Source organism: Periplaneta americana, chromosome 15 (genome assembly GCF_040183065.1).
Source record: "Periplaneta americana isolate PAMFEO1 chromosome 15, P.americana_PAMFEO1_priV1, whole genome shotgun sequence".
Lineage (NCBI taxonomy): Eukaryota > Metazoa > Arthropoda > Insecta > Blattodea > Blattidae > Periplaneta > Periplaneta americana.
In genome coordinates, this window is record NC_091131.1 from 100,197,143 (window position 1) to 100,216,193 (window position 19,051).

Here is a 19,051-nt window from a genome sequence, read left to right on the forward strand (position 1 = left end):
TTTCCGTGATGTTCAAGAAAGGAAAGTACTACAAATGGGAGGAAAAGTAGATAGCCTATATTGGTGTATTCATCACTTGATATTACACAGGAGATATCACCACATATGGTTGTAAATAACCAAGGACATTTTAAATCTGAATGTGTATTTTAGTGTAATCAAGTGTTGCTTTGTATAAGAACTGTAGGCACTGTGTATAAATCTCGATATGCATCTGAAAAAAATAGTAATCAACTTGGCAGAAATGTTCGTGTGTCACAATATAATTCGTAATATTTTATTTGTTAATAGCACTGTTATTTTGATTAAAGTACGTCAGCAGTTACATGTACTACACAAGTGTCTTAATTCTTTGGAAAACAACTATTTATGTCATTTGGCACAATAATATGAACATTTTCCATTTTGGTAATAAATTAAGTGGCAAGAAAATGTTCATATGTCACACCATATAATATTTCATATTTTTTACATTATTAATTATTCCTTTTCATTAAGATTTTCTGTTTATATTTTGGAATGCTTACGTTAAAAGACAGTGATGTCTCTTTCATAAACTCTTAAGTATTTAATTAAATATCCTGTGACGAGCATCGTTACTTCGAAAATGTTATGTGAGTCACTATGGAATGACCCATCAGTATTGATAGTATTGTTACAAATTACAAAACCTGAAACTGTTAGAATGGGATCAGGAGTAGGGAAAAAAAAATGTAATGTTGTAGGCCTACATCAACATGATTATTTTAATCCAGTGTCTAATAAGGTGTGAAGGCCTTTTGAGGTAAACAGTATTGAAAATGTGAGGGAAGGGGTATTCCTTGGTAATGGATTAGGCCTGTATATTTTATAATATTATTAACTATATATTGTTAAAGTACTTAGTAAATATCGTAATATGTATATTATATAATACTGTAAACGAGACATCACAGGCTGCAAACTAGATTAATCTTGTGTTTGTATAATTATACGAACATGTATGAAATAAACAAGACTACTATTGCTTAGGTTAGGATAGTATTATTTATATATTGTAATCAGGCTATATGCACAAATTTTCCAATATACTACTATCATAACTAAATAGGCAATATTAACATTAATTTTCATATGCTTTTGTGGTACAAGTTAAAATAATTCAAAGTAAAGTATAACAAAACTCCGACAACATTATAATCATGAACGTCAAATTCTCTTATTTTATTTATTTTTCAGTGTTTAGTCCCTTATTTCCCCATTGTTCTTTGGATTTATCATTAATAAAATATCAATTAACGGATAAATTATGTTATACACTCAGTTGATAATATAAATAATATTCACGACAAATATATAAAAACAGAAGAGATAACGAATCATATTATTGCCGCCCGATACGGTACCATTACAACATGGTCTACATATTCTGTTTACCGGTACATTGGCTTTGCCTGGCAGACTGGCAGAGATTCTGAATTATATTCAATACAAAGGCGTACTTTATCTTATCTCTTCACTTCGCCCACGTGACAACTATAAATAGCTGCCTCGTTCCGAACTTGCCAAGTTGCCAAGGTCATATAGGCCAATAATATTTATCCATGGTCATCAGTTGTCGACAGTACATACCGAGATTATCTCGTAAGCAAGAAATAATCGATTTAGAGTTCGTGTCTCGTGATGGTGTTGGTCATTGTGCCATCTGTTGACGATTATTGAACTACATCAAGCCGGCCTCGACTGCAAACCCTAAAGCCTATATAAAAGAGCTATCTGTTAGTATATATGATCTAGGCTCTTGATCAACTTCAGTTTACTGAACCCACATTCTCCAGATGTTACACTGACAGGGAGAGTGACAATATGTAAAGTCCCAAACTTGTTGCAAACATAATTTTCAATAATATGTGACTTAATAGAATTATTCTTTCATATAAATAAATCTTGTCTGAATATTTTCTGTCTTTCTCTCCCTAAAAAGATAATAAAAAAATAGGGAACCAAGGCCTTCCACCTAAGTTCTCTGTCCCCCCCCCCCCCACAGACAGCCTTGAAGATACATTGAAAGTTTAAAGGTATCCACATAAATGAATGCATGAAATGAAATGGCAACATTAGATCGTTAATATGAAAACTTAGTTCCATTTCTTTTTTAATTCAATCACTAAGAGAAAAAGTGAGTTTATACATGTTACAAATATCTATTTTCCTCATTTTAATTCCTAATTAAGATCTGGTGTAACTTTTTGGGAGAAATGACCAAGGAAGTGAAAGTGTTTTCAAATTACAAAGGAGGATAAGCCTACATAGTGTAATAAATGGAACAGGAAACAGGAACTCATGTCGAGAACTATTTATATTTTGCAATATCCTTCCACTTCATTGTATTAATATTTTTGTATTTTTGAAATTGTTATCTTAGAGACCAATTGGGAAATTTATAAAAAAAAAAAAAATAGAAATTCACAATCATAGTTCATGGGAAAAGGTCAATTTAAATATTAAATTCCATACAGCGGCATAACGTTAGGGTCTGCAGGGCCTGCAAACACCATGCAAAAAAGAAAGAAAAAGTATAAAAAAAAAAGCCAATTAATTACAGCCTGCATGGAACTGGTCAGATCATTATTCACGACGGTTTCATAGAATCGGACTATGTTGTTGAATCCAGCACAGCTTTAGACAATGCTTGCCCTGCGTCCTTGCCAACAGCCTGGTCGCATAACACATATTACACGTGGTGTGCGGTATCACTCTCAGTCCTCACAAAAGAGCAGCGCAAAGTTATTTTATCATAATGACAACAATGAAAATTGATACCAAAATATCACATTTTAGTTGTAGAATTGTATTTTCTTGATAAGTAGTGTATTACCTGAGTTGGTTTTATGCACATTTTTCTCTGAACGTTTAACTTTTGTTATACATTTATTCGACAACAACGGAATGGGTTTTTGTTCAAATTTATAATGCCAATAAATTATCCAATAAGATGTTTGTGTAGTAACGGTCAATCAACTTTACTCAGTTTGGAAAGAGCTCTCTTTGCGGGAAGTAATGTCTGTTGTGTGGTCGGTGTGATATTTTTCCAACTTTATTTGAACAGTTTTAAATTTAATTTTATTTGTATATGTTTCTGTGTTTTAATCCAGTAAATTATTATTAGAGAATATAGACAGTATAGTACTGAAAAATGAAACCGTTTAAAGTTAAGTACGAACATCTAAGTGGTGCACAGAAAAGAAAAAAGAAGTGAGAGAAAAAGAAATAAACAAATTAGTGAAAATAAGTCATGTTTTTTCTCTTTCTGGTCCTAGTAGTAGTGCTAGCTCAACAGTTACAAATGTTTGCAGTGCCACAAGTGAGTGCGCGTCTGAAGTGAAAAGTGATATAGAAGTAGATGTTAGTAGAGACAGCAATTGTGAAAGCATTAGCGAAAAAGAAGATTGTAACAAAATTGCCTTAAATGTAATTAGGCCTACCAATATCGCAGTTGTAGAGTATTCAAATGATCGTGCAGAATATGAGTTAGAAGTAGATAATGAAACAAAAAAGTTCTTTGTTAGACAAAATCCTTATCAGCCAGAGCCAGCGGGTCCTTTCCCTAAAGATCCTAAGCAGGATAACTGAAGCTTTTCCGCGAAATATTACGATAAATTCACATTGACAGGGCAAAGAATTAGGAGAGAATGGTTGTGTTATTCAATTAAAAATGACTGTTTATTGTAAACCATGCTGGCTCTTTGGACAGCAGAAGTAGTCTTCAGCTTGGAGGGAAGGGGTCCGAGATTGGAGGTGGTTAACCAAAAGTATAGTGCGACACAAAACTAGTTACGCACATTTGAACACATGCGTCGTTTTCAATTCGTGGCGTAAGAAAAACACAGTTGACGTGGGTATGGATTCAGAATTAAAGAAAAGTGAAAACATATGGAAACAGGTCCTTGAGCATATCGTGAATGTGACATTAACTCTGGCATCCAATAATCTAGTTTTTCGGGGACATAGGGAACAAATTGAAAAATCAAAAAGTGGAAACTTTTTAGCAATCATCGAACTTCTTGCAAAATAGGCCTACGATCCAAAATATACACAAAAGTACCTTCTATTCAAAATGAGTTAATAAATGTTTTATCCCATGCAGTTGAAAAAGAAATTATGAATGACATTAAAGCTGCCCCATTCTTTTCGATACAACACAGGACATAACAATTAAGTCAGACATTTAGATAGTTACAGTTTCACATGATGTAACTGGAAAGCCTTGTGACGTGAAGATAAATGAAAGCTTCTTAGGTTTTCGCGAAATGAAAGATCAAAGTGCATTAAGAATAGAGAAGGAAATACTCAGTGCAATAGATGAAAAGGGACACTTTTAAGAAAAGGGACACGTGGTCAGGAGCATGACAGTTGTGCCAATATGTGAGGCGTAAACAAAGGTGTCAGAACGAGAATTGAACAAAGACAAAGAACCGCAAAATATGTACATTGTGCAGCGCATAATTTAAATCTAGTACTTAACGATGCTGCATATGGAATTCAAGAAGTTAGATCCTTTTATGACACAGTGGAAATGTTGTATCTTTTCTTCAGTCATAGTATTAAAAGATGGGAACATTTGGTATCTTTTCATACCTTAAAAAAACTTTGCCCAGCATGTTGGTCTTAGAGATACCAGTCTGTTAAAGCCCTGCGTTATGCTTATGTCGATGTACTTAAGGCTCTGTCAAAATTAATATTGATATCTAAAAAAAGGAAGAAAGAGGACAAGCTATTGCTTTGAAAAACCAATTAGAGAATTTTCAATTCATTTTTCAAATAGTGTTGCAATCAAAGATTCTAGAATGTACTAATCTAGCATCACAAATTATGCAATCAGAAAATTAGAGCTTGATAAAGCGTGTTCTCTTATTCAGAATGCAGCCGATAATTTATCTCGTTACCGAAATAATTTTGAAGAAGCAATGTCATCAGCTACATCTTTGGCAAAGAGCTGGGACATTCCACCACAATTTGAAAATTAAAGAATTCGAAAAGTAAAAAACATTTTGATGAATTGTACCAGGACGAGCGGCTAGTAGATCCAAAGATGTATTTCAGAACCACTGTTTTTAATGGTTATTTGGACTTTATTGTAGCTCAATTAAAAACAGATTTGAGGGTATGCATAATGTTAACCATTTCTTCAAAATTATTTCCCCAATATTTCTAAATTCTGCTTCTGACTAAGAGATTCATAATGCAGCAGTGGTTGTTCAAAATGAATATGAGGAAGATTTATCCAGTGAATTCCCAGACCAGGTAATAGGTTTCAGAAAAGCTCTGAAAAAAATAGCCTCATTAACTTCTGTATCTGAATTAACAAATCTATAATAGAAAATTCAATCATAGCTGCTAGAGTTCCAGACTTATGCACGGCATTTTACCTATTTCTAACTATTCCGGATACTGTTTCTTCGGCCGAACGATCATTTTCGAAGCTAAAACTTACAAAGAACTATCTATGGAATTCTATGACCCAAGACAGACTTAGTGAACTCAGCCTCCTCAGTATCGAATGTGAAAGGGCTAGATCCATTGATGTCAGTGACATCATCAATGCCTTCGCATCACAGAAAGCACGCCGCATGGTCCAGTTTCACTAGAGTTCAATGTGAGTACAGTAAAGTTTTGTAAGTACTTACAACAAACAGCAGATACCAGATAAAAGTATATACTTAATGATAGGCCTACCCACCTACTTAATTTCAATCACTATAGTATATATTATATGCTTTTTAATAAAATTTATTAATAATTGTTATTATTTTAATAATCTTACAATAATGAATGATTAATCTCCTTGTTCTTATAATTTGGAAATAGCCTATATCACATTAAAGTTGAACTTCTATTAGCTGTAAATATATTTATGTCATTATTAGTTATTTATAGGTTATACATTTGGGTGCACTGATACATTTTATTTTAGGGGGCCCGAAATTTTATTTTTGCTGGCGGGCCCGTATCACATTCGTTATACCCCGGATTCCGTATAACATATATATAAACAAAATTTATTTAATAGGGAAGTAACTAATTAAAAACTAGCATCAAGGAAACAAAAAGCAAACACAGCTTCAAGAAGCAAGTAAAATCCTTTATATTGAAACATACTTTCTGTCCTATAGATTAATTCTTGTGTAAGTAGATGTTATTGAAATTTGTATATTAGACTCTGCATTTCGTTGAAAACGACCATCCAAGAGTCATGATATATACAAAATCGAAGCTTCGTACTATACACAGTAACCACCTGCCATGTGTACTGACTCTGCAGAAAGCAAAACACTCGATGAAGCATCACAGCCGACTGGTTGTCCCAGTTGCTCAAAGAGTATCATAGACTGAAAACTGGCTTTGATCGGTGTGTTTATAGTATGCGCTATAAAAATGTTAAACTGCTTGATGCTCTGTCACATGATTAGTCATCCTTGGGTAATTTCCTAGAAGACGGGCAAAATCCAACATGGCTGACGAAAACTACCAAAAACGTTATGCCAACTATAAAGTTCAAATGTCACCAAACATCACAAAAAAAAGATGGAAAATCAAATATATATCTAAATTTTTAAAGAGGAAAAAGCCCTCTAAAAAATTAAAATGTAATTAATTTTTCACCTTTGATTTTTTTGGCGTTTGGTGGCATTCGAACTTCATAGTTGGCAGTACTTTTCTGGCAGTTTTCGTCCGCACTTTACACCCAAAAATCACTAAAACACAAAACAAATCATAATTTATCACCTTATCAAATAAAATTCATTTCTCATTGACGTCAATTCTCATTGAAGTCTTCAACGACAACCACTTCACTTCAAGTATATGACACAGACTTTAAGGCAATTTAAACAAACTATGCAGGCAATAAAGCACTGAACCAACACTTTGTCGTATAGTCAACTTCGCATAAATAAATCATGTGTTTACACTAAATGAAATTCTCTTCGAACACTTATTACACCTTAACTTATACAGAAAATTCAGTAAATAATTCCTTTAAACAACATAACAAACAGTTTTCTCCTCAACATTCAACACAATTCTTATTCACCAGCGAAAGAACTAAACCAAAATCGACACAAAATTTAATACTTTGTTCTAAGTTCACATATCTTTCACAATTTCATAAAATGACAAACTTTCAATAGTTTTAGCCATCAGACATAATATAACCACCACTCACGTCAAACAACCAAGAACAACTAACAACGTCATTATCCATTCAAAATTAATGAAAATTCTAGAACAAGTGACGACTATAACCAATCAAATCGAAAGAAAATCATAAAATGACAAAACTTTCAGTAGCTTTGGCCATCAGACACGACATAACACCACTCACGTCAAACAACCAAGAACAACTGACACCGTCATTATCCATTCAAAATTAATGAAAATTCTAGAACAAATGACAACTATAACCAATCAAATTAAAAGAAAATCACGGCGACACCTAGTATAAAAACCTAGAACTAACATATAAAAGTCACTAACATTTAACTCTGAAGTAAAAAAAGTTGGTAATGCTTACTACATTCAACCAAGTGCCCGTCTTCTATGAAATTACCGATCCTTGTAGGCATACAGGCTATCAGACTGAATAAAAATTACAGTAAAATATTTAAATAATAATAATAATAATAAATTAATAAAGCAATAAAATAAAATTTTAACAAACTATGTTTTCTATCAGAATATAAATATAAAGTATAAGCAGCACTAAAAAATTATAAAAAAAAATTTAGTAGTCTTTCTCCTCTAGTTCAACGGAATTAGTAACTTGTAATATTTTGTAACATTCGTAATGGCACAATACAAAAGTAAATACATTAAAGAAACCAAAGAGGAAATTCTACATAAGACTGAAAAAAAAAAAAAAAAAAAAATTAATTTTAAAACAAATGGCGATTTTTCCATTATTTTAATTTCGGAAATAACTTCAGAACGAATTATGTTTGGTGCATCCTTGATATTTCGTAATAAGATCATTGAATGTGGAATAACAGAATCTGCATCCACCTTACCATAAGTAGCTGCAACATCAATCATTGTCTGCGATTAACCGTCTCTTAATATACATTATTGTACAAATGTTAAGCAAAGTGAGCATGTAGATTTGCTTTATTTTTATTAAATACTGTAACTAAAATAGATTATATCTGCTTTTGAAGAAATTTGAGACGCATCACAAAATCTCTGTTCTTTTTAAGCAATCATATATTTAATAAGCCACATTAAACATTCATTACTGATATAATGAATTAGACAAGATGGATGCTGAATAACATTACTGATTGATAATATAAAGCAGGGGTCGTCAGCACAGAGCATGCTGGGACTAGGCTCTTACCCGCGGAAAATGCAGTGCACTATATGCTCTCGTAGCTGCTAGCAGATATGCTCTCCCTCTCTCTCCCTGTTGCACGACGGTGCGCACGGGACAAAACCACGTACCCATTGCACATTTCAGCAAGTGCTGACGACCACTGATATATAAAGCATTATTTCATTTAAAGAACTGTGTTATTTAAAAATTATGTTTCCTTGTTTAAATGTTCATATGGTACTTCCTAATTTTCGTGCTATCTGAAATAAAAACAAAGTGGTAACCTTCTTAAGTAGGCTTTTTTTGGATATCAAGCAATAAAAGGTGATGTAATTGTAGTGTAATAACCTCGAGCGCATGCAACAGATCAAGTAAATGTTTCAACCGGCCGGTTATAAATTCTCGACTGTATGCGCTCGAGCATATCATTTCCCAGCTACTTTCTTCACAACTGAGGACTAATCAGCGAGCTCGGACGGCTGTTTTCAAGAGAATGCAGAGGTCTAGTGTGTATATGAAATAATGCAATTTGTAATTATTCTTGAATTAACAAACTTCTATTTCTTTAGAATACCATACAATGTTTGCTCATTGATCATTCAGAGCTATTTATCTCTATTATCATCCATAACCATGACCACACTCATGATCCACTGTCACAAATATAAAAAAACGAGGAAAATATCGGTACTTACTTTGTTGGTGAAATTCCTTTAATCAGTTCTGTAGCAATTTCCATGCGATCAGTCTTTGGAACAGTTAAATGTTGCAACTCATTTTTATGGCCATAATGAGTCTTATAAAACTTTGCATTACACTTATTATTTGTAAGTTCATGTACTACTATTATTTGGTTTGTGCAAAATCTACCTAATTTGCAAGATCCTTGAGACTTCAAACTTCTTTTACGTACTGTTAATGATTGACGTGTTTTTCCTGAAAAAAAAGTTTTCTTTCTATAAATTATAACAATATTTGTATGATTAATTAATATAATGAACTCAGATTCGATCTCACACATTCAAAGTAGGTATGTCCTTTCAATATTTTCACCTCCTGTCTCTTACTAAAAGTTTACTTTCTAGGATTACAACAATATTTGCATTATTAATTAATATAATGAACTCATACCTGAACTCGAAGTGAATATTTTGACCTCCCTACTCCTAACTGAAAGCTTACTTACAGTAATTTGCATACCCTAATTAATATATCCATTCCATATAATGAACTCATACCTGATCTCACACATTCCAGTTATGGTGCCAGCTCCCACATAAAGGCAAAGGTGTTTGTACATTTGAAGAATGCCCCAAAGCCAACTCCTGGATCTCCTCTAAAAAGTGTCTTTCGTCCTCGGAATACATCAATGCCATCAAGATGTCTTGCAATGTCACTGCAGTGAGATCTGTCCCTGGCAGAACCTTCAGTACAGATGCCTCAAACTAGCAAGATGTCTCGTTCGCGCAGGCGCATAGAGCACTTCTCCCCTACCACTGTCCGCCTACTACTGTGCACTGTGGACTAGAACGGTACAGCTCAGTTCTAATAACAGTTGAGAAGGTTGCATAGGGAGGGTACATCTTGAATACATTGTCAAGAGGTCAACTTTTCAGATAATATGACTATACCTGGGTATCGGAGCCTAGGTGGGGCCCCCTCCGTTAGCTCTACTACTTCCCCTCTCCAGGCAGCTTCCTAGTTTGAGGCATCTGTACTACCCGTGTCGCCATCCCGGCTGCAGCGAGACTGAAACTCTTGGCCACGTACTGGGGTTCTGTAAGAAGGGAGAGCTACTGCGTAACAACAGACACCATACAGCAATTGCCAAACTGCTAAGAAACAGAGGATGGGAAGTACATGAGGAGATTCATTGCGTGTGTGAAGATGATTCTCATAGAGTCGATATAATTGTCATCAATAGAAGAACCCAGAAAGCGATGGTCTTAGACCCTACGATTTGCTTTGAACGAGACACAAATCAAGCACTGCAGATTAATGATGACAAGCGAGCTAAATATGTACCTTGTCTTCCATACCTCAGTGAAAAATATGGCATTTCGCTTTACAACTGGGATGTTGCAGGCTTACTATTTGGAGCGAGGGGTTGTTTACCAAAATTTACATGTAATATTCTTAAATCCTTTAAAATTTCCTTTTATGAGGTTCAGAAGATTGTAATGGAAATTCTGAAGGCCTCTCTTCAAATTTTACACTATCATCTATATATTAACACGTCAATTTTTGTTTTAATGTACAAATCTAATCCATATTTTGCCCGTTTCATTTCCCTTTATCTTTTATGTTTGTTAATTCCGGATCCCAGTGGTCAACCTCACTTGAGGACGGATGATTTTAAATCTTAGTAGTTTTAAATTACGATAATATTATAGCTGAATACACAACAAACTCAGCATTAACATGCCTATCATTGTAACCTAAATGCATTGTTCTAATGTTACTATGGAAACAATTTCCAAAATGAAATAGAGCAACAACACGTTTACAATATTCAGTGCATAGATGTCATATTAATATGAGTATAGTTATTTCCCTGATGCATTTTAAGTAATAATAAAGTATGTAGACTAATATTTAAGTATACTTAAATAAAAACAATATAAATTAGACGTATATAACCCACAGCTTGCAAACACAATCCAGAAAAATACCAACATGTTCTGAAAAAAACAGACTGGTGCTAGTTGTAGGCCTATTTCTCTTAAAGCTATATTGATATATATATATATATATATATATATATATATATATATATATAGAAGGGTGAGAAAATAATCTTTGTTATTATTTTATATTGTATTATTTTATACCTGATAGTTTGTTCTCTCTGTGAGCAACAACTTAAACAGCAGATTTGTTTTTAGACTTCGCGTCCGGATTAGATTCACCTAACCGCAAATATGTAAATTGCTTATGTAGATGTACATTTCATAAGTATGCATAGGTGGAGACGGGTTACGGTTTGATTCACAGTGATCTGCCTCTCTAAAGGGAAATAAATTCTAAACCCCTCGGAATACAAGCCACTTTCTTGCGCACTACGAACTCAGCAATAAGTTGCGCGTGTTCTTGATTAATTTTGTGATTTACTTAATTCGTTTTAACAAACCTGATCCATTCCGAATTTAATGTTTTTAGTATTAACCAAATTTATAAATGCTCTTCAGTGAAATATCTGTGATGAAAATTTAGTTAATTTTGTAGCTCAAACCCATGAAATAAAATTATTACTTTACTTGAACCTTAAGTCTTCACATCGAATGTTTTACTATATATCTGTAGTACAAATTATGGAACACGTCTGTATAATTCGGTAATAACGCTTCAGCCAGAATTGGCTATTGTAGTAATAAAATGTTCAATTCCAGACCCAAATAGTCATAGGACAGAGTTCCTTATTTTACGTATCATGTACTGTAACCCAAGTTTATTTCTTCCCTAAGTAATTTACATTATTTCTCTCAATGGTATATTTTTGTACTATACCAGTATGATTTGATGCCAATGACACTAATAATAATAATAATAATAATAATAATAATAATAATAATAATAATAATAATAATAGTAATAATAATAATAATAATCCATTAGCATTCTTAACATTATCTTCTATTCACTCTGAAATTATTACTTTGCATTATGTCGATTATTACTAGTATTTTTATCAACTTTACTGTTATCATTTTTACGCATCCTATTAGTTAAATATCTTATTCTGGTGTATAAATGTAATCTACAATGTATGTAGTTTTTGTATTTTGTATGTTTTTGTCTATCTACTCCTCTCCGGAATTTGATCCTGGTATTATAATGTTGAATTTTATTTTATTTACAACAGAGATATTTGTTTATACGAATTATGTAAAATTAGCTTTTTGATACCAGTATAATTTGAAAATACATAAATACAAAATTATTTACGTTGTAGCATTTTTTTGCTGTGAAAGATGACACCAGGTTTTCAGCTTTCCTATTTGAACTGTTACTTCTCCGATGTCTGGCTAAATTGCAGATACTCCAGGCGCAAGACTGAATTCACGTTAAGTTTATTTATAGCCAATATTTTGTTCTCCAAGATCTTTCGTTCAAAGTATGTTCAAGTACAGTAATAGACTGTTTTATTGCAATTCGAGAAACATTGGAATTGATGAGTCATGCATATAACCAAATTTGGAATAGACTTTTTGTAGAAAACACGATTTTTAAGCAAGAATTAGAAAATATTTCTGACAGTTCCTCTTCTTCTTTGACGGACGAACTATTTTTGTCACCAAGAATGGACTCTTTTTCTGTTCCAGAAAGTAATATATTTCCTGAATGTTAGTCTTAAATAATGTTTTGCTTACAATGATATTCGGTGAGAGATGGCCATCATTTGTAGCTAAAAAGTCACTGAGAGTGACAAATGAATGAAATACTTACTTGATAACTCATGAATTTATCACTTTTCAGCCTGATCATAAATTGTGAATATTCTTCATAGTACACCATGAGGACACTATTTTAAAGAGTTTTAAAAAGTATAATTATAGGAAGGTTGGAAGAGGAAATATCAAAACGAGATGTTCACTATCCATTCTTGATAAGTTCTACATCTGTACCGTCTAAGGTAAGCAAAAGATATTCTTACAGTGTGAGAAAAAAATGAGTGAACATGATAAATTTAAGAATAATTAAATAACATGTGATACATCGATGTGTGTATTGGCATATTACTTTCGTCCACTAAAACATGGAAACTTTTATTAATAATTAAAACTGAGATTTTGGGGTAATTGCCAATTTTGTTCCTTAAGCATTTATTAAAATACTTAAAATCTGTATGTTTAATGGGAGACCATGAAGGTTGATAGAGTTTTGTAGTCCCTTAAATGCCCTTTTTAGATTTTTCGTTCTTTCTCGATTCCAATTCGAGAAACACTGGAATTGATGGGTCATTCATACAACAAAATTTGGAGTAGACTCTTTGAAGGAAACACGATTTTTAAGCAAGAATCAGAAAATTATTGTTACAGCTCCTCTTCTTCTTTGACTGACGAACTATTTTTTTCACCAAGAATTTCTGTTCGAGAATGTAATACATTTCCTGAATGTTAATCTTAAATAATGATATTTTTTTACTTACAATGATATTCGGTGAGAGATGGCCGTCATTTATAGCTAAAAAATCACTTACAGTGGCAAATGAATGAAACACTTACTTGATAACTCATGGATTTATCACTTTTTCAGCCTCATCAATATTCTTAATCGTACACCATGAGGACACTATTTTAAAGAGTTTTAAAAAGTATAATTATAGTAAGGTTGGAAAAAGAAATATGAAAACGAAAAGTTCTACGTCTGTAGCGTCTAAGATAAGCAAAAGATATTCCTACAGTGTGAGAAACAAATGAGGGAACATAATAAATTTAAGAATAATTAAATAACATGTCATACATCGATATGTGTATTTTGCATATGACCTTCGTCCACTAAAACATGGAAACTTTGATTAATTATTAAACATGTGATTTTGGGGTAATTGCCATTTTTGTTCCTTAAGCATTTATTAAAATACTTAAAATCTGTATGTTTAATGGAAAACCATGAAGGCTGATAGAGGTTTGTAGTCCCTTAAATGCCATTTTTGGATCTTTTGTTCTTTCTCGATTCCAATTCGAGAAACATTGGAATCGATGGGTCATTCATACAACAAAATTTGGAATAGACTCTTTGTAGGAAACATGATTTTTAAGCAAGAATCAGAAAATAATTGTTACACATCTTCTTCTTCTTTGACGGATGAACTATTTTTTTCACCAAGAATGGATTCTTTTTCTGTTCGAGAATGTACTGTAACACATTTCCTGAATGTTAATCTTAAATAATTATATTTTTTTTTACGTACAATGATATTCGGTGAGAGATGGTCATCATTTGTAGCCAAAAAGTCACTGGGAGTGGCAAATGAATGAAACACTTACTCATGGATTTATCACTTTTTCAGCCTCATCATAAATTGCGAATATTCTTAATCGTACACCATGAGGACAGTATTTTAAAGAGTTTTAAAAAGTATAATTATAGTAAGGTTGGAAGAAGAGATATGAAAACGAAAATTCTACGTCTGTAGCGTCTAAGGTAAGCAAAAGATATTCCTACAGTGTGAGAAAAAAATGAGGGAACATGATAAATTTAATAATAATTAAATAACATGTGATACATCGTTGTGTGTATTGGCATATGACCGTCCACTAAAACATGGAAACTTTGATTAATTCTTAAACATGTGATTTTGGGGTAATTGCCAATTTTGTTCCTTAAGCATTTATTAAAATACTTAAAATCTGTATGTTTCATGGAAAACCGTGAAGTTTGGTTGAGATTTGTAGTGCTTTAAATGCCTTTTTTGGGTTTTCCGTTCTTACTCGATTCAATTCGAGGAACATTGGAATTGATGGGTCATGCCTACAACCATATTTCGAGTAGAATTTTTGTATGAAACACTAATTTTTTTCGATAGTTTAAAATTACCGCTTCACTAAAGTTTGGCCCTCTACTAAACTATCCAACACCGTTTCATACACTAACACCTATTTGAATGTATTTTTATACTACCACATCGTAATGTGAGAATTACCTAAGACTTACCTAATTTCAAAATTGAAGGACATACATTTCCTGCACTAAAAACAATTGATGAGGAGGGTGGTAAAGAAACAATGCAGCACTACTTTCCCGCATTAGAACACTTTGCTTCATAAATGACATTTTAAACTGTATTAATGCAATCACATTACAGCGACTCAAATTTACCCAGCATTTCAATAAATACACAAATGATATGGAACATTTCATTTATTTAGATTTTACTAGGAAATGCGCCAATATACCGTTTTCTGTAATATTAGTTACGTTTTTATTGCAAGATGAAACTGTGAACAATAATTACTGATATTCCCCCGTAAGTTTGTCTAAATTTTTCAAGGAGCAGTTTGTTTCTCACATTGTCCGTTGCTTCAACGATCATTTACTGTTCGTCACAAAACTATCCATAATAATTTTCGGTATTTTTCGTAATCTTCAAACAAACTTGAAGCAAAAAACAACAATTGTTAATTTCGTAACGATTTGGCTTAGACTAAATAAAAGTTATCTGGTCATGGGATGGTAATAAACTAACAAATGCTCTCTATTCGCTTCGTCTAGCAATGTGGGATTTTAAACTAAATATTATAGCATCATCTACTATGTACTTTTATATTTTAATATTATGGTAGTATTAAAAATAGTATGAAACCTAAGCATTTAATGGCTCGATGCAAACTTCATGTCATATGCAATCCTCGGTAAAACTTGGGTTGTAACAAGTGACACTGAGATGTGTAATTGATGCATTTTTACGCTAGTACTGCAATATTCTATCAACCGTTCTGTGTTGTAACTTGCGGATTAGACTACTTTATGACTATCTATGCATTCTCCTGTATTTACACTTGAGGGGGAAAAAAAACAATACTGAATGAAGCAGAGTAGAATATAAAAATCCAAAACAATTTCTTTCGAAGAACTAAATGATGGGGTGAGAATATTAGAATTCTAAGGCAAGACGACAATCTTTCACAAGGGGGCGTATTAAAGGTTTAGTGTCATTAGGTGAGGTAGTTCATAATTTCTTGAGTGTATACTTAACTTACGTCTTGAATAAAATTTATAATATTTTACTAATAGCTTCCACATATTATGTGTAAGAAATTTACTCTCACAAAAATTGTATTTGTTAAAAATGTGGCTCAGTCTCACCTCTCCAATTATTTACAAAATTTCATAGACACTTCGTGCCGGTAAATAAACACTGCTCTTAAATCCTTAGGCTTCTCGACTTGGAGTGGCAGAAAGACAGTGACATTGTTGAAGCTGAGTTATCCTTTGCCTTCAGGTGTCAACATTTATTGATGAGGCATTGAAGTCAACAAAGAATTTCGTTCTGTAAGTAAACGAATTGATAAAATGTAATCGGAAATAAGTTGCCAAAAGTTTACCTAAAATAATTAATATTTCAATAGCTGAGTACTATGGTTCTTGTGAAAGTATATCTGAAAACTAGACATAGAAAAGGATGTAAGTGCCAATATCGCTTAGGGTTATTTGAAAAAAATTAATATAACTATGTACCTGACACAATCCACTAAGAAAAACTGTATCTCATTGTATTTTATGTAGGCCCTAATTTCTCCTATAGAAATTCAGAACGTATATCGCATTACTAGTCACACAAAGAAGCTCTGTTTTCTGGGGTTTGTCTCTTTGGTACTTAACAGAATTTTTTATATCCAATCTTCAACCCTCTTAGTTGCACGAAGTGTTAAATAATAAATTCGCATTCAAGCGATAAATATTTTCTTACAATTTAATCGCTAGTTAAACTTTTTAGCTGTCCGTCTTTATTTGGTGTAAAATATGAACAAATAATTCTTAAGTTATACGTTGTATATATATAAATAATTATTATGGGTCTTATGTATCTTTTATTTTTTTGTTCTTATTTTTTAGTAGGAAGAGATGTTGAGGAACAAACCCATTCCTGTCATACGTTTATCAACTTAGCTTATTGTTAGACTAACTGGAATGATTATCATGAACTACGTAAGCAGTCAAAAGAGGCAAGATGAGATAATAACAAAAAAAGGGGAAGCAGATAAATAAAAGCATGTGGAGGAGGCAAATAATAATGATGTCAAAGAGGAGTAGAAGCATCAGCAAAGGTGCAAATGTAAACAGGGAATGAGAGAGTGGACTAACAAAAGAAGGCAGAGAAGTACATTTAAGCGGGAAATGAGAGAGACGAGTAGCAGAAGCAGGTACAGAAGCGAAAGCTTTGGAATAGAAAGATCGCAATAATCATAAAGTGAAACACTAGAAGATAATATAATCAGAAGAAAAGGGGAAGGCGATAAAAAAAAAGCAAGTTATGGCCGCAGTAAATAATAATGATGTGAAAGAAGAGTAGAAGCATCAGCAAAGGTGCCAATGTAAGCAGGGAATGAGAGAGTGGACTAACGAAAGCAAGCAGAGAAGTATATTTATGCGGGAAATGAGGGGGTGAATAGCAGAAGCAGGTACAGAAGCGAAAGCTTTGGAATAGAAATATCACAATGAGGGCGGAGGAGTAAAAAGAGGGCAATGCTCAGCAAGTGATAGACCAGAAGGAGGCGGACAAGCAAAAGCGGCGGAGCAAAAAGGAGGCAATGCTCAGCAAGTTATAGACCAGAAGGAGGCGGACAAGCAAAAGCAGCGGAGCAAAAAGGGGGCAATGCTCAGCAAGTGATAGACCAGAAGGAGGCGGACAAGCCAAAGCGGCGGAGCAAAAAGGGGGCAATGCTCAGCAAGTTATAGACCAGAAGGAAGCGGCAAGCAAAAGCGGCGGAGCAAAAAGGGGGCAATGCTCAGCAAGTTATAGACCAGAAGGAGGCGGACAAGCCAAAGCGGCGGAGCAAAAAGGGGGCAATGCTCAGCAATAGATAGACCAGAAGGAGGCGGAACAAGCAAAAGCGGCGGAGCAAAAAGGGGGCAATGCTCAGCAATTTAGAGACCAGAAGGAGGCGGACAAGCAAAAGCGGCGGAGCAAAAAGGGGAAATGCTCAGCAAGTTATAGACCAGAAGGAGGCGGACAAGCAAAAGCGTCGGAGCAAAACGGGGAAATGCTCAGCAAGTTATAGACCAGAAGGAGGCGGACAAGCAAAAGCAGCAGAGCAAAAAGGGGGCAATGCTCAGCAAGTGATAGACCAGAAGGAGGTGGACAAGCAAAAGCGGCGGAGCAAAAAGGGGGCAATGCTCAGCAATTTATAGACCAGAAGGAGGTGGACAAGCAAATCTGGCGGAGCAAAAAGGGGGCAATGCTCAGCAAGTTATAGACCAGAAGGAGGCGGAAAAGCAAACGCGGCGGAGCAAAAAATGGAAATGCTGTGCAAGTCATAGACCAGAAGGAGGTGGACAAGCAAAAGCGGCAGAGCAAAAAGTGTATTGTATTTTATTTTACAAGACGTCTGTTAAATTGTTATAAATTGTGACAATATTGCAATTATCTTTCTAACCTATATAGTATGTATTAAATCTTGTGATCTTATTTAATCTAGTTAATTGTTATCGTATGTGTTTGTTTTTACAATATAAAACATATAAATAAAATTTTTCATTTCGTTGATTATGGTCTTGTTCTGAATTAAATGTAGGAGTTATGGACTGTAAAAGCATTTCCGTAGAATTGCTGAATTTTTACATAATTTCACCACAGTCTAGTATATACAGTCACGAAGCTCAATACGTAGTAAGTATGCAAACATTAGATAGTTGCTCACCACTAGGATCGCTAATATCGCCTCATTCCAGGCAATGCAAAGTAGTACCGTCACAGTCTGTTGTTTCTAGCACCCTCAAAACTCAAGCTTCCTGACTGTATATAGTAGCTGTGATTTCACTATATAAACACATTTCAGATGATATAAAAAATCTGTTCATAAATATCATTGCATTAAAAATACACCTGAAGACAACTAATTTTTATTCTGTAACGTTTGTCTAAACAAAATATATACCTGCCTTCGGACAGTTGACTGAACAACAACAACAACGCTGGATCTGGACTCTTTTCTCCAAATTAACACTGTCATCTCCTTTAAAAGCTAGATAAGCATAGCA

The 19,051-nt window shown here is 33.6% G+C and overlaps 1 protein-coding gene across 2 annotated transcripts in view; it reads right to left on the reverse strand.

Moving 5' to 3' along the window:
* LOC138715216 (short-chain specific acyl-CoA dehydrogenase, mitochondrial-like) overlaps positions 1-19,051 on the reverse strand; it is a 62,610-nt gene that overhangs the window by 13,870 nt on the left and 29,689 nt on the right. The window contains exons 10-14 of one of the 2 annotated variants that reach the window (XR_011336188.1): positions 16,157-16,340; positions 9,979-10,124; positions 9,586-9,871; positions 9,043-9,283; positions 8,372-8,607 (exon numbers count right to left, since the gene is read on the reverse strand). The gene's annotated coding sequence lies outside the window, so the exon portion shown is untranslated. The remainder of the gene's footprint in view (positions 1-8,371; positions 8,608-9,042; positions 9,284-9,585; positions 9,872-9,978; positions 10,125-16,156; positions 16,341-19,051) is intronic. The other variant, XR_011336187.1, reaches the window with a different exon arrangement.